This window comes from Phodopus roborovskii, unplaced genomic scaffold, assembly GCF_943737965.1.
Source record: "Phodopus roborovskii unplaced genomic scaffold, PHOROB, whole genome shotgun sequence".
NCBI classification, from domain to species: Eukaryota; Metazoa; Chordata; class Mammalia; order Rodentia; family Cricetidae; genus Phodopus; species Phodopus roborovskii.
The window spans coordinates 47,212,240-47,228,144 of record NW_026126433.1 but is presented as its reverse complement, the minus strand read 5'-3'; positions in this window follow the sequence as shown (position 1 = coordinate 47,228,144).

Sequence of the window (15,905 nt, the reverse complement as noted above, 5' to 3'; positions counted from 1 at the left end):
ACATGGTTTCTCTGTGTAGCCCTGGCTGTCCTCAAGCTCACAGATATCCACCTGCTTCTGTCTCCTGAGTGCTGAGATTAAAGGCACGTGCCACCACTTGCTACTCTCTCATTGCACCCAAGACTACCAGCCCAGGGATGGCACTTCCCCCATCAATCATTAATTAAGAAAATGCCTTACAGGCTTGCCTATTGTTCGATCTTATGAAGGCATTTTCTTAATTGATATTCCCACCTTTCAAATGACTCCAGCTTGTGTCAAGGTGACATAAAACTATCTGGCATAATATAAGTGCACGCACACACACACACACACACACACACACACGCTGCTTGATCACAAACAATTCACTTAAGCTCTGGGGCTATAGTTTTTCTCTGTAACACTGAAATAATATTGTTCAAGGTGTGGGGGTTGGTTTGGTTTTAGATAAATGGAGATTACATATAAAATAATTTTCAGCAAAGCCAGTGTCTCAGAATCAGCTACTGAGTATTCTCATCTTACTTTGCCTTAGGTAGAAAGGTTGGAGTCTTCTAGTGTTCAGACACACATGTTCACAGAGGCAGCCTGGTGGGAGATCTGAGATCCCAGGAAACTCTTAGAACTTGTGTGCAACTTTCAAAGAATACAGAGGAAAATTGTGTTAACCAAAGATTGCAATGAATACTATGTTTGACACATTTTAAATGCTGTAATGGTGTAGCACCTATGGGCCATTTGACTTTGCAGTTTCATTTACACTGTAGTCACACACTTTCATCATAGTAAGTGTCTTAGTTAGGATTTCTATTGCTGTGAAGAGACACCATGACCATGGCAACTCTTACAAGAGAAAGCATTTATTGAGGTGGCAGCTTACAGTTTCAGAGGTTTAGTCCATTATCATCATGGGGGTGGGGTGTAGCATGGCAGCATGCAGGCAGACATGGTGCTGGAGAAGGATCTGCTACATCATGATTCACAGGCAACTAGAAGTAGACTGAGACTCTGGGTGTGGCTTGAGCATCTATGAGACCTCAAAGCCCACCCTCACATTGATACACTTGTTCCAACAAGGTCACACCTACTCCAACAAAGCTATACCTCCTAAAAGTGCCAGTCCCTAAGAGCTTATGGGGGGGCAATTACATTCAAACTACCACAGTATTTTGGATTGTTGAAAAGGATCTTAAGTCCAAGGTCAGTCTGAACTTCATAGGGAAATCCTGTCTTCAAAATAAGAGTGTAAATTATGGAGTCTTATTACTGAGGTATTCTGATCTAAGCCTTACATAAAAGATGGCTTCTCAAGTCCATTTGCTAGGTTTATGATACTTTAATCTAAAAACAGACTGTAGGCCTGTTTGGTTGTTAGAAACTTCTGATACCTGGCCTGAGAGTGAAGGAGTGAAGGTTGTCTCTCGAGTTTATTACTAAGTTTATAATTTTATGGTAACATTTTATAACTGATATAGAATGTCCTGTATGCTATGACTATGTGTTTCTATTATTGGTTGATGAATAAAGCTTTTCAGCCAATGGCCAAGCAGAATATACATAGGTAGGAATTCCAAAAAAGAAAGAGAAAGAAGGCAGGGTCAAGGAGAGACCATGTAGCTGCCAGAGAAGCAAGATGCAAAGGCATCACCAGTAAGCTACAACCACGTGGTGATATACAGATTAATAGAGATAGGTTAATTTATAAGAGAGAGAGGTATCCAATAAGAAGCCTAAGCCATTGGCCAAACAATTATAACTGATATTAAGTCTCAGAGTGATTATTTCATAAGCATCTCTCCATCCAGTGGATGGAGAGAAAACTTGTCCAATGAGAATGGGCAAGACAGAGAAAGAACTTCCATCTACATATAACTGTAAAAGTTGCCCTAAGACATTCTTGTTTCTTAAACCATAATTATCACAATATTGTGACTTAGTGTTTTTGTGCCTTTGAAAATTTTATGGCCTACAGGATAAGAACCCATAGAGGGTCTGATCTGCCAATATCCTCTGGCCTTCTAAAAGTAAGCAGTCTCCTAAGATCTCCTTGTAATGTTCCTATTACTTTAAATGAGACACTATGCTTGGGGTCAGGGTTTTTAAAAATTAAGTATTCATGAAAGCACATTCAGACATTCACTTAGCTATTAAGTGTAAGATGGGATCTGAAATCAATTGGCTACATCTGTTTAGAGACTCTCGTATTTTAGCACTTCCTTTTAGTAACAGGAAGTGAGATGATTTCCAGGTAGTATGAGGGTGCACGAGGGATTGCAGGATTCTTTCACACCTTCAATTTTGTGCTTGAGGGAGCTATTTCTACTCCAGGTCAAACGGTTCACAGGAAGGATGAGAGAAGTTTGCCACTGGGAAGTACCTACTAGGTGTGAGAATTCTAGAAAGTTCTGCATGAATCTATAGAGAGGAATACCCACTTAGGCTATGCAAACTAAAACCCATGACCATCCCCACTTGCTTTTTTGTAGGAAAGCAAGTAAAAGTTAGATTTTGTGATGTTGCCTGGCTGCCTGCATCCTCGGCAAAAGGAGGCCTATTTACCATTTTCTCATAAGTGTAGGCTTTCCAAAGATATGGCAGTCAGTTTACTTTCACATATATATATCTTGGTTTAGTCATAGTGAAGAGGAGTTGGTTTTGAAATGTCAAAGCGCGGGCATCGAGCAAGTGGGCGCAGTTCCATCCCTACTGCAAGTGTGGAAGCAGGGCCTGGAGAGGAGGTGGGGGCATTGAGCTGGATGCCTACCTGTGGGCTCATCCTCAGGACTCAGTGGTCCCATGCAAGCTCTTTGCTGTAAGCAGAGCTCAGAACACCCACCCAGACAGCCTGCTGTGTCTGCCTTGATTTTCCAGTCAGCTTCTGGAGTCTACCTCCTTCAGATGAAGGTTTCCACCCTGTTCTGTGGGGGCGAGTGCATAGTTCAAACTCTGTTACAATGTGGCCTCAGCATGGTGGGCTAGAAACATGTGACACCTATTCATATTGTGTCAAAAGAGACAGCTAGCCCTCCCTTCATGCCTTCCCCGGGGGGACTGAATGACAGCCTAAGCAGTCCTTGAGAAATTCCAAGTCTGTGACTTTTAATCCCTGCTGTGCTGCATGTGACCCTAGAGAAACTCCTTTATTTAACATTCTGCATCAGTGTCCACATCTGTAGGAGTAAAAGCCTGGTCACACAGCTGCTAACTATTAGCAGCATGTTACTGTTGAACTGATGGATGAGAGCCCTTCAGAACTCTGCTACCTTCTCCTTAGAGAACAGGGAAAGTTTCTAAGACATGAATCCATTTAGGGCTTTGGGGGACCCTCCACATAACCCTGGGGCCATTTCTGGATAAAACCCCACCTATTCTTCCACTCACAGGCATCTCTAACAGTCCATCAGCAGTTGCCATTGGATGGCAGGTGTGTGCAGAAGCCACAGCAAGTGTAAAGAAAACGAAGAAGCTGGTTGAGCTGGGCATGGTGGGCCATACCTCTAATCTCAGCATTTGAGAGACTGAGGTAGGTCATGAGTTTAAGGCCAACCAAGGCTACAGATCCAGGATATATCTTGAAACAACCAGAGCAAAAATGAGGAAGCTGGCAGTGGGAAGTAAACATGTGCCAGGGAAGACGGGCTCAATTGGGACTCAGGCAGATGGACCTGGGTTCACATAGCCCATGAATTGTTCTCTCCATCATTCATGGAAGGCAAGCACAGGCTACCGAAGATGAAGCCCAAGACTTCATGCAGCTCTCCTTGTACAGAGTTGGCATGAGTGATGGCCATTGAAATTCACATCATGCCCAGTTTACAACATGGCATCATGGACACCTGTCTATTTCCCAGTTTGAGATGCCAGGTCCACCGAAAAAGGAATCCTACTCCCCAGGTCGTTTAAGGAGGTAATGTGTGCAGAGCACATGGCCCGACAATCAGCATGTAATGCCTACTGGGCAGGCTTTAGGAGACAGGGTAAATATTTGTTGAACCTAACTGTGTGGTGAACATTTACAGTTTGTGCCTGGACTGCCAAGGTGGTTTGACATTCTTGAGCCTCCAAAGTAAAGAATGATAAGGGAACTTCTGCTTTGTGTGAAACTCCAGGACATGCTGTGGTTTCCCATCATTATAGGCTGAAAGAGAACTTAGAGGAAAGTTCCCATAGCATTCCCTGTGCCACTCTGTGTCTGAAACATCCCAGAGATTTTGTTCCCAGCTAGGTTGTTCTACTTTCCAATGGACATTGTTCTTCTTGATTCACTAGTGTTTCCTTGAACCTCTTAGATCTTCCACTTTCTCTGTAGGGCAAAGATATCGTAACACAGGGATGTGCACAAATATTTATTTCGTGGAAATAAAAGGAGGGGTTGATGGTCTACTACCAATGCTTTCAATGGCCATTTTCTCAAATGAGAAGAGGTCAGTAGTTCCCATTCTGAATCCCCCAAGTTATGATCAAATGAACTACCTCTTCTGGCTCTTCAAAAGCCTGTCTGTGGTTTCAAGGCCTTTAGCCTCAGCTTCTTGACTGTCTTCATTTTCCCCCAGGATCGTTCTGGGAATTATTCTATCACACAACAACAACAACAACAACAACAACAACAACAACAAAATTGTGTGTGTGTGTGTGCGTGTTCCTGTGTTGTATGAAGGACAACTTCGCATATCATTCTTCAGACCATCATTTGTTTGTTGTTTATTTTCACATTCTGCCTCCCCAGGGCTGGGATCACAAGCACAGACCACCATGCATGACTTTAAAAAAAAATTGGGTTCTGTGGATCAAACTCAACTGAGCTGTCTCTTCAGCTCTTTTGTTACTGTTGTTTTCATCTAAAAGAAAAGAAGAAGAAGAAGAAGAAGAAGAAGAAGAAGAAGAAGAAGAAGAAGAAGAAGAAGAAGAAGAAGAAGAAGGCGAGGTCATTGTATGTCAGGCTTTGTTCTAAGCACTTTAGACCTATTGATTTGCGTTAGCCACTTGGTTCTAATTTTAGTATATGTGCTGCTGGCCTGAGCTTAGCCTCTCAATTTGAATGCAATAGGTTCAATTAGTATTCATCTTTTGCAAACAAAGGAAGTGAGGCAGAGTGATTAAAGAAGCTCCCATGAACTCACCCAGCTATGCCAAAGAGGAACACTAAAGAAGGGCTAAAATATGACATAAATTTCCTCTTAAAATTTGTATATGGATTTATCTGTTGTGCATGTGTATGTGTATGGGCATATCAGTTCACAAGGCACATGTGTGAGTTCTCTCCTTTTATCACAGTGTTCTAGGGTTCTAATGCTGGCCCCCAGGCTTAGGAGCACACACCTTTACCCACCAAGCCGTCTTCTTGGCCCTCTGCAGAACTTCTTGACTTCATATTCCCCCTTTTGTTAATGGTCAGGAACATACCTGAGCGCATATATATATATATATATATATATATATATATATATATATATATATGCTCTTATTACTAGTATCTGATACTGCTCCATACCTTTGAGATGTGTATTGCATAAATGGCTTAATTAGGGTTTTTATTTCCATGATAAAGGCAGTGACCAAAAGTAACTGGGGAGGAAAGGGTTTATTTGGTTGTATGATCTACAGTCCATCACAAAGGGAAGTCAGGGTAGGAACTCAGGGCAAGAACTAATGCAGAGGCCATGGAGGGGTGCTGCTTATTGGCTTGTTCTCTATGGCTTGCTCAACCTGCTTTCTTATAGAACCCAAGACCTCTTGCCGAGGGATGGCCTTCCACATCAATTATCAAATATCAGTCCAGAAGATACCCTGCAGTCCTGCCTATAGACCAATCTGACAGTAGCATTTTTTTCAGTTGAGTTTCCCTCTTCCCAGATGACTTTAGTTGTATCAAGTTGACAAACAAACAAAACAAAACAGAAACCACCCAACTAGAACAACAAATAAATAACAATCTCAATGCCCTGAGTAGCTGAGCCTATAAAACATGGTATAGATGAAGACTTTGTACTTATCCATTGCCTGTCTTCTTCCTTTGAGAGTGTTGGTTTTGAGGATCCTGATAGAGAAGCAGAGGTTCACCACACATTTACATGACTGACTAGACACTTTACAGCTAATGGTTTCTGTTTGTATTTGTAAGTCTGGAATTTTTTTTTGTAGTGCTATTGAGCATTTAAATGAGCTCTTTTAGGCATATTCACATTTGCATTCAATGTAGACAGAATTAGTGTTTGGAAGATTGCATTTTAGCCTATGCTGCGCTCATAATGAACATCCATAATAGCATGAAAGAACATTTTCCAAATATCTGTACAGGTAGCAAATGCTGTGATCATAACTTAAAGAGACAAGAAAGCAGTCATCGGAACACTTTCTGTGCCTCTAACTAAAACCTACTCTATTGCACAATAGTGTCTTGAATCCTGGTTGACAAGCTTCCCAGAGAAGAAACCAACCCTACCTAACAAGACACCGATTTCTGAACAGCTTAATTGAATTAACAGGAAGATTATTTTCTTGGCAGGATGTTGTGTGTGTGGTGGGGGGTGGTAGCTATTGGTTGCAAAGCAGACTGACTCAGGCACAATTGGCCACTGCTGTCACTTAATTGTTAGTGTAGATTCTGCCTCGAAGACTTCATCCCAGCATTTGGTGTTAAAGCAAGCATCAATCATCCTTAGTCTCTTTGGTTAAGTGTGTAAGTGATCTCTCTGCCTTTCAAAGCCATGGTGTCTTCCTCTATGCTGTCTATTTATTTCTTCTATCCACAGTGAGTACCTGGTAGTGTGCAAACAGGACACAGAACAGCATGAACCCCAAAAAGGAGAGGAGGTTGAGGTCTTTCCTGAAGGAGGCTTCTTTTCTATACCTCCAAGCAGTTTTCCTTAATGGATAATTTGAAGTTTCCTTTTAAAAACATGTGAATAATTACTTCCTCATATGTTAATGGTAGAATTTTAGGATTTGAACAACAGTGGCTTCAACCTCTGGTTGGTGGCATTTCAAGTTACAGTTCCTGAAATGTTGAGAGTTATGGGGTTTTGTTTTTGATATTGTTTTGTTTTCTGGTTGCTTTAAAATGTTTTTTTTTCCTTTTAGTGAAAATATTTTTCCATGTACTATGTCCTGACTGTGGTTTCCCATCCCACTACTCCTCCCAGTTCCTCCCCACCTCCCCTCCCATCTGGAGTCTTCCCCTTTCTGTGTCTCAGCAGAAAACAATATCCTTCTATGGGATAATAATAAAATAAAATATAAGAAGACAAAACCTAACACTCTGGAATAGAACAAAACACAAAAACAGAAGAGGGGAACAGCCCAAGAAAATACCCAAAAACATATAGACACAGAGTATGTTCACATACTCAGGAATCCCATAAAAATACTAAACTGGGAGCCATAATATCTATGCAGAGAACCTAGAGGAGAAAAAAAAAGAGGGGGTTAAGTAAATAAATTAGTAAATTAATGATATATATTTAAGTAAAATAAGAATTAAAAATGAAAATAAATAAACAATTAAAATGCTCTGGTGGGACATTATAAGATAAGAAACTTCCAAAGAGGCCTTTGGCCTACCCTTCAGAGTAGTTTGTTTCCTCAGTGAAACCCTTGGAGAAAACTTGATTTTCATTTGCAATTGGTTATCAATTGGAAATTGCTTCTGGGTCACAGATGGGGGCATGTGTCCACTTCTTTAAGCTCTAGGACTACACTGGTGTGGAGTCATGCCAGCCCCATGCATACTGCCTCATTATCTGTGAGTTCATGTGAGCTTTGACCATGCTGATTTGGGGGGCTTTGTTTTCTTGGTGTCCTCCATCCCCTCTGGCTTTTACAATCTTTCTGTCTCCTCTTCCGAGGTTCCTCATCACTGAGGGGAGGAATTTGATGGAGACATTTCATTTAGGGCTGAGTGTTCCAAGGTCTCTCACTCTCTGCATAATGTCTGGCTGTGGGTCTCTGTATTGGTTCCCATCTACTGCAGGAGGAAGTTTTTCTGATGAGGGCTGGGCAAGCCACTGATTTATGAATATAGCAGAATGTCATCAGGAGTCATTTTGTTGCTATGTTCTTTAGGTCTCTAGGCTATCTAGTCTCAGGTTCTTGGTCACTCAAGCTATGTCAGGTACGGGTTCCATCTTTTGAAGTGGGCCTTCAGTCAAATCAGGTATTGGGTGATTACTCCTACAACCTTTGTGCTACTATTACACTAGCATATCTTGCAGGCAGGACACCATTGTAGATTTCAGGGTTTGTAGTTAGGTTAGGGTTTGCATTTCTCCTTTGGTAGCATGGAACGCCTTCCTGTACCAAATCTGCTAGCCAGTAATGGGTAAAGGCTCTATATAGCCACCAGCTTGACTTCTTCATGTTCAATGAGTTGTGTAGTTTTTGTCTTCATCAATATGGCCTTGCTGTCAGTTTGTGGAGAACAACCTATACTTTTGGCAACAGCCTGGGTTGTTTGGGGATTCTCATGGGACCCATTTGGTTTGGTTGCTTTTTAATGTGGTGGTGACAAAATTGGGAGTTTCCCCTTGGGTCATCCCACAGAAAAGGCTGGCCTCCTGAGCTGCTGAGTCAAGCTGGCCCAATTCCAAGAGATGCTGGATTTAGCTATCTGATTCTCCCAAGTCCTTGGCTCTCACTTGATTTTTCTCTATTATAACATCATAATTCTGGATCCCAGAGGCTGAGGTGATATCAAGAATACCCTCTTAAATATGGGATCTATAGGCCATGGCTGAAGGAATATAGCTCAGTGTAGAGAGTTACATAGAATGTGCAAGCCCTGTGATACCCTCTCTTCAAAATAAATAGAGAATTTTATCTATCTGTTATCTGTCTGTCTATCTGAAAGACTGGGACAGGGATCAGGTGTGTAAGAGGGAACCTGGAGAGGGAAGAGCTGATGGTGGTATCTGAGACACATACACCATCACCACTTGGCCTGTATGGAGTAGAGCGGGAGTTCTCCATACAGAGATACTGAGAGAGGGCAGAAGGAAGGCATGTGGGGAGACCCTCCCTTTCATGTAAGATGGAGTCTCCTTCCCTGACACTAGTAGGGCATATAAGGATCTTAACCCCCCCAGAGGCTCTTTTCTAGTTAGCTTCAGCTGCCAACTTGATACAGCCCAGAGTTATCCAAGAGGGTCTCATTTGGGGGTTCAGTTCCTGAATCAGGTTGGCCTGTGGGCATGGTGTGGAGTATCTTGACCTAATTGATGTAGGAAGGCCAAGCCCACTATAGGTGGTGGCATCATTGGTGGGACAGGCTGGTATAAGAAATATAGCTGAACATGAACCTGAGAGCAAGTCAGGAAGTAGCATTCCTCCATGGTTTCTATTTCAAGTTCCTGCCCTGCTGGAGTTTATTGCATGGCCCAACTTCCCTCAGCAAGGGACTGTAAGATGAAATAAAGTTTTTTTTCGCTCTAAGTTGCTTTTGATCATGCTGTTTATCACACAACAGGAAAGCAAGCCAGGACAGTCTCCAAAGACATGCTGTCTGTTTTATAACCATTACCCCATAATCACTAGCTCAAGAAACAAGTCCTCTTCTTAGGTGGGGAACAGAGTGGGTTTATCTCTGAAGCTGGCCCCTGGGATGCCACCAGCTTAGCTTTCAAAGAAGCAGACCTACCAGTAGGTTGTAGCATAGGCTCATGCATTTAAACACTTGGCTCCATGCTGGTGGTGCTGTTTCAGGAGGTTATGGAACCTTTAGGAGGTGGAGCCCTGGGGGTGGGGCTTGGAGAATGTCTAGCCTTGGTCTACTTCTAGCTCAGTCTTTCTGCTTTTGCTTTGCTCTAGAAGATGTGATCTCCTAGTTTCCTGTTCTGACTACCTGCATCCATATGTCCCCACCATTATGTACTCTCTTGCTTTAGAACTGCAAGTTAAAATAGACTCTTCCTTCCATAAGTTGCATTGGTCATGGTGTTTTAACACAGTAACAGAAAAGTAACTAACACGGGATTGTGGTCACTCTTTAGGATAGGGAACACACACACACACATACAAACACACACACATGAGAGAGAGAGAGAGAGAGAGAGAGAGAGAGAGAGAGAGAGAGAGAGAGAGAGAGAGAGAATGTTTTGTATAGACCTAGCCTCACCAATCTCTTTGTAAACCAAGGCATGGCACTTGAAGCCTAAAATTCTTTCAAGGACACTTCAATATCTTCTAGCCACCTACAAACACCACTCCACAATGCCCTTTAGGAAGGAGTCCTATCAGGTGCTGCTTTATAATTTTAGTGTCATCAGTCTCATGTTCTCAAATTTAATGGCTCTTAGCTAAGATGCACATCTTTATTTACATAGCAACTGATTGAGGGTAATTTGCTTCAAATAGAAGTTATGACTTGCAGGACCATCTATGTGCTTCAAGCACTCTAGAAATGTCATAATTAAGCTGTTACAGGGATGTCAGTTGGGATACTGTCTTATATGCATAGTATTAGTCACGTATATTCAACTTTTAAGATGTTTCAAGTATCAGCACATGAAAGTGATTTCTGAAATAATGCCAGTCCTTTGAAAATAACATTTGGCTTGAATGTTCGCCAAGGACTCATGTGCTATATAAAGGCTTAGTGCTCAATCTAGTGTCATTGGAAGGTGATTAGGTGATGGAATGTTTAAGGGTTTGGGTCTGGAGTGTGCATGAATAGGCTTTAAATCATTGATATATGGCCTCAAAGAGTATGGAGTGCCTCTCTCTCTCTCTCTCTCTCTCTCTCTCTCTCTCTCTCTCTCTCTCTCTCTCTCTCTGTCACTATTACTCTTCTGCCATGATGTGCTACAGACCTAAAGCAATGGGTATCAATCAATCATGGAATGAAACCTCTGAAAATGTGAGTCAAAATATGCCTTTCCTTTGTAGAGGTTGGTTATTTGTAGAGGTTGGTTATTTCGGGGATTTTTTTTTTACAATGATAGAAAGCTGTCTAGCACACAGAGAGCAGTCTTATTATCCAATGCTGTTCACCTAAGACACTGTCATAACCATTCATCTTTATCATTGTCTGTCTTGGGCTTGGGAGATTGGCACATCTCAAGTATTCAGCTCTAGTTGAGACTACAGTAGCTGAGGCTTTGGTCCTCTAAAAGGCTTCTCCAGTAACATATCTGGCAGTTGGCCTTGACTGTCCTAGGGCCAACCATTGGGGGTCCTTTCTCCAATCACTCCCTTTATTAGGTTCCATAAGATTGGGCCACTGTCCACATGTCATCAGCACCATAAAGGCAGGTACCAGACAACTAAAATATTCTTTATTTTCCAAAGCCACTTAAACTACACAAATAAGCAAAATTTAAGATCTTAAGTCTAAGTTTCCCACGATGCTTCTAGACAAAACCACTTTAAAAGGTCTGTTCTCTATCCCTGTCCCTTGCTTCCTGATCTACGATGATGCTTGTATGACTTTCATGATGTGGCATGCCTTCTGAAATCTGCAAGCAGAAAAATGTTCTTCTTTCTCACAGCTCTTTGTGTATCTAGGTATCTGAGCATCCCTCTTCATTCAAATAAACACAACATGAAGTTTAAAGCTGGGACCTCAAGTCTCCCCAGGATCACCTACATACAACATTCCCATGTGAGCTGGATTTCTCTACATTGTGGCTGCTGGATTCCCCGGGGGATGCATCCAAGATGACAGAGCCAGTAGAGGCTGCATTGTTCCTCAGAAGTTACATAGCCTGACTCACTGTGAAGTCCAGGCTGATCCTACATCTGTGACCCTCGTACCTCAGCATCCTGAGTGCTGGGAGGCATCACACACAGCTTCTGTTATTATTCTTGTTGATAGAATTTAGTCAGTAAGGCAAACCCACATTCAAAGGGAAGGTTATCAGACCACATCAATGCAGCCATGATCTGCTCATGGGTCTCCCACAAGCTACTTTATGAATCGTTCGGCTCAGTTCAGATGTTCCCACAGTGTTTCGTTTCCCACAGCTATTTTTGCCACTTTCCTTTCACTATTTCATGGTGGCAATCTGCATATTCAAAAATTATATTTCTTTCAATATTTTATGGCTCCTGCATAGTAATCTTCAACGCCTCAAATTTCTGGGTTAAATTGTTCAAAATATTTTAAGGTTCGAATTTGAAACTTAAGTTTGTCTTCCTGTCAAGTAATTTCCTTAACACAAATTTGAGGAATAATATACACTCAGAGAACGGAATTGTGGTCCAAAATTAAAAATAAAAATAGACATTCAAAAGCCAATCAATTAAAATGTAAAAATTAGGCTGTGTGAATGTGGAAAGTTGTTACTGGGATTTTAGCTATGGTATTACTTATGTGACAAGAATTTATATTTTCCTGATCTAAATGTTACTTTAATTTTCATTAATTTAAAAAGAGAAAAGATGAAGCAAATGGTAGATGGGGCGTTCAGTCTCTTAACGGATGTACAGTAATTAGTTCAAAATTCTTGATAGCCATTTTTAAACTAGAAGAAGAGGGAGGGAGGAAGGGAGCAAAAGAGGGGGAAGGAGGGGGAGAGGGATTTGATCTGGTTTCACTGGCAAATATGAACAGTGAAGTTGAGCTCTCTACATGTCAATATAATAAAGGCATCTTTAATGGGCTAACCTCAGCATCAGGGAAGGGCAAACCTTGGCAATCTGGAACAGAATTATCTCTTAAAAAATAACAAAAATTAAATGAGAGTTTGGTCTTGGGATGAAGGAGGACTATGTAGGCATAAAAAATGGCAAGATGAATAATAATAATAAAAAAACCCAAAGGAAGCAGGGGGAGCAGGAAACACCCTTGAAGGAAAGATGCATGAAGAAAGATCCCCTAGCCCCCTCTCTTTTGTAGACGGGCCCCATGCACAGAAACCATGCAAGAGGAAGGAGAAGGAGCAGTAACTGGGACTCACAGGATGCTCTTTGAATGTACTAGTTCTTAAGTTTTCATTCCTTGGGGGACTTTTCAGTTCATTGTGGAGGTCAAGCTTTGCACCGCGTTGAAAGAAACAGCCATAGAAGGATCCACACCAAGTGTGATAACCCACAGAAAGCAAAGGAGGAGGTCTCCAAGAGGCAGTCCTCTTGCCTCTAGGAAGGACCATGAAAACATCAGCCGAACACCACCCTCTTGAAAGCTGTAGGGGTGCATTGAGAGGGTGCCAGAAACAAGCTCACCCAAGATACCCCAGTGGCATGCAAGAAAAATTCATGTGTGGTTGGCCCTTTGCTGAAAGAATGCACTCCACTAGTCTTTCTTAATCAGCAACTCTTTTCTGTTGTCATTTATAAATTGCAACATCTCTGTTTCCTCCTTTTTTCTCCAACCCTCATCTAGGCAATGCCAATTCCCTTGTCTTATACGTTTGCTGGAATCATAATCATTTAAATTTCAGGGCTAATTGGTGGATATTATGTAACCCAAGGGGCACTCTGCTCCTAGAATAATGTCCTATTCCCTCTTGCTCTAACAATAACCACTTGTAGGGTTTTTCTTCCCCTTGTATTAGACATTGGCCAACTATACCCAGTTGTAAAATGCTACAGATTACAGTGTAATTCAGAGTGTAAACGACACGTTCTTCTTTGCATGAGAGATACTCACCATATGTGTATTTTATCTCTCTTATTACTTGTGATAAAACACAAGTAATGACCAGAAGTAACTTGAGGAGGAAAGGGTTTATTTCATCTTACATTTCCACATCACAATCTGTCATTGAAGATAGTCAAGGCAAGAACTCAAGACAGGAAACTGATGCAGAGGCTGTGGGTGAATGCAGCTTGCTTGTTTGCTCCTCCTGAGTTGTTCAGTTTGGTTTCTCATACACTCCAGAACCTCCTGCTTGGGGACAGCACTGCTCACAAAGACCTTGGCCTATGTCCATCATTAATCAGGAAAATGCCCCCACAGTCTTGCTTGCCTATAGCCAAATCTTAAGGAGATATTTTCTCAGCTGAGGTTCACTCCTCTCAGATAATTGTAGATTGTATCAAGTTGATAAAAATTTAGCCAGTACAACATGCTAAGCCTTCATAAGGCCCTGAGTTTCCTTCACATCAGTAAAAGCATCCCTGTATCCATGTGATACCTACAACTCTTCTCCTCCTTCTCCTTCTAATCTCAGAGAGATGTGTGCATTTTGTCACAGTTGTTTTCTTTGATTTTGAACCTTCATAAAATATGAGTAAAGGAAAGATGATCAACAGATTCAGGAAGAGAGAAGAGCAGCATCAAAATTGCTTTTGGGGTGAGCTCATGTGCATAAAATTGGGATTGTGACATTTGGCTGGGAAAGAGAGTAGCAGGGAGACAAGCATTTCTCTCATTATTTCTTGTTCACAATTACCATTACTGCTTCAAACATCACAGCCTAAGAGGCCACCATTACAGAACAAGACAGCTGTGTGTTGCCTGTTCCTTGTGACTTCCACTAGAGCCCGGAGTTGGGAGACATAGCTTGAATTGTTTTTGCCTTACTTTACAGTCATAGCTTTAGTGTACATCTGTTGAGCCATCATTTGTTCATCATCTCACGAGACAGCACTCAACTATCCCTGTCTCTGTGCTGTAACATCTTACTAAGTGGCTCTTGGTAAGAGACTGTAAACCAGGCACAGAAAATGGGTAAGAAGTTCTAAGTCTGCTTTTCTCTTCTAATTTACTTTAATATACATACAACAAATTTATGTTGGTTTTTACTTCATACAACACCTTTGGACCTGGTAATGACTTTTGAGCTTGCTCTTGTGCCTGCTCCCCGCTGTTGTGTGGGCATTATATTGTGTGACATACGTATGTCTACCTGTTTGTGTTCCTATGTGTGCATACGTTTGTGCGTGTGTGTGTGTGTGTGTGTGTGTGTGTTTAGGGCAAAAGTCAACACTGAGTGTTTTCTTCCTTTTGCCAATCTCTGCCTTATTTTGGGGGGGGGCAGGCTCTCTCACTGAACCTAGAGCTCATTAATTTAGGCTGCCTGGCCAATGAGCTCTGGGGATCTGCCTGTCTCCATACTTCCTGGCTCTGAGATTACAGACCCTGGGCACTGTGCCCAGCTTTAGGTGGGTGCTTGGGACCTGAACTCAGGTCCTTGTGTTTGTGCAGCAAGCACTTTCCCAACTGAGCCATCTCTCCAGCTCCCTAGCTTTCTTGTTCAGAGAATGTGGGTATCTTTTCTGGGTCAACTGAAGCCCACCCTTGCAAACACACAGAGCTACTGGAAGTGCAGGAAATGCTGCATTCTTGTCTGTGTTGGGCAGGATTTCCTGCAGAGGGTCAAGAAAACATATTTTCCAATTGTCTTTGTTTAAATTGCAGAAAGTCCTTGTCTCCAATTAGAGAAGATGTTAGTTGCTGCCATGGCGACAAAGGAAGATTGGCAGACCACTCCTTGGCCCTGTTCACAAACTCCTAATGACCACTTTCTCAATTAAAGCAATTGAGAAGCCTACATGTTTCCGAATCTGCCCCATGGCTTGCCATGCTGCTCTGGTTTACCTAGTAGATAAAACAGTGCGACTGGAATGAGGAGAAGCAAAAAACGATAAAGTGACATGCTGGAGTTCTAGTCTGGTCACTAGTGTTCCTGCTCAAGACATCCTTACCATCTGCCTCCTTATGAATGACGAAAAGGAGTACAGGTGTCCAGCAAAAGCAGGAGACAGTCAGAAATAACACTGTGTACTTCGAAGTGACAGTCTCAATGTCTTGCCTGTCATAAAGTCCTAAATGGGTTAGTAAGGAAGAGCCAGCAGATGGACAACTGATCTAGAACATGAGATGCCTATTCAGGGTCTAACACTGAGCTGGTAACGAGAGTAGCAATTGGAGCAGTGAGCTGAGGATCTTGGGTATGATTCAAATATGAGTGGAGCCCAAGCTCTGTCCCCCACACTAGTGGCTGCTGGGCTCCTGGCTGCTGGTGTCTGTGGCTTTACCACTGTTG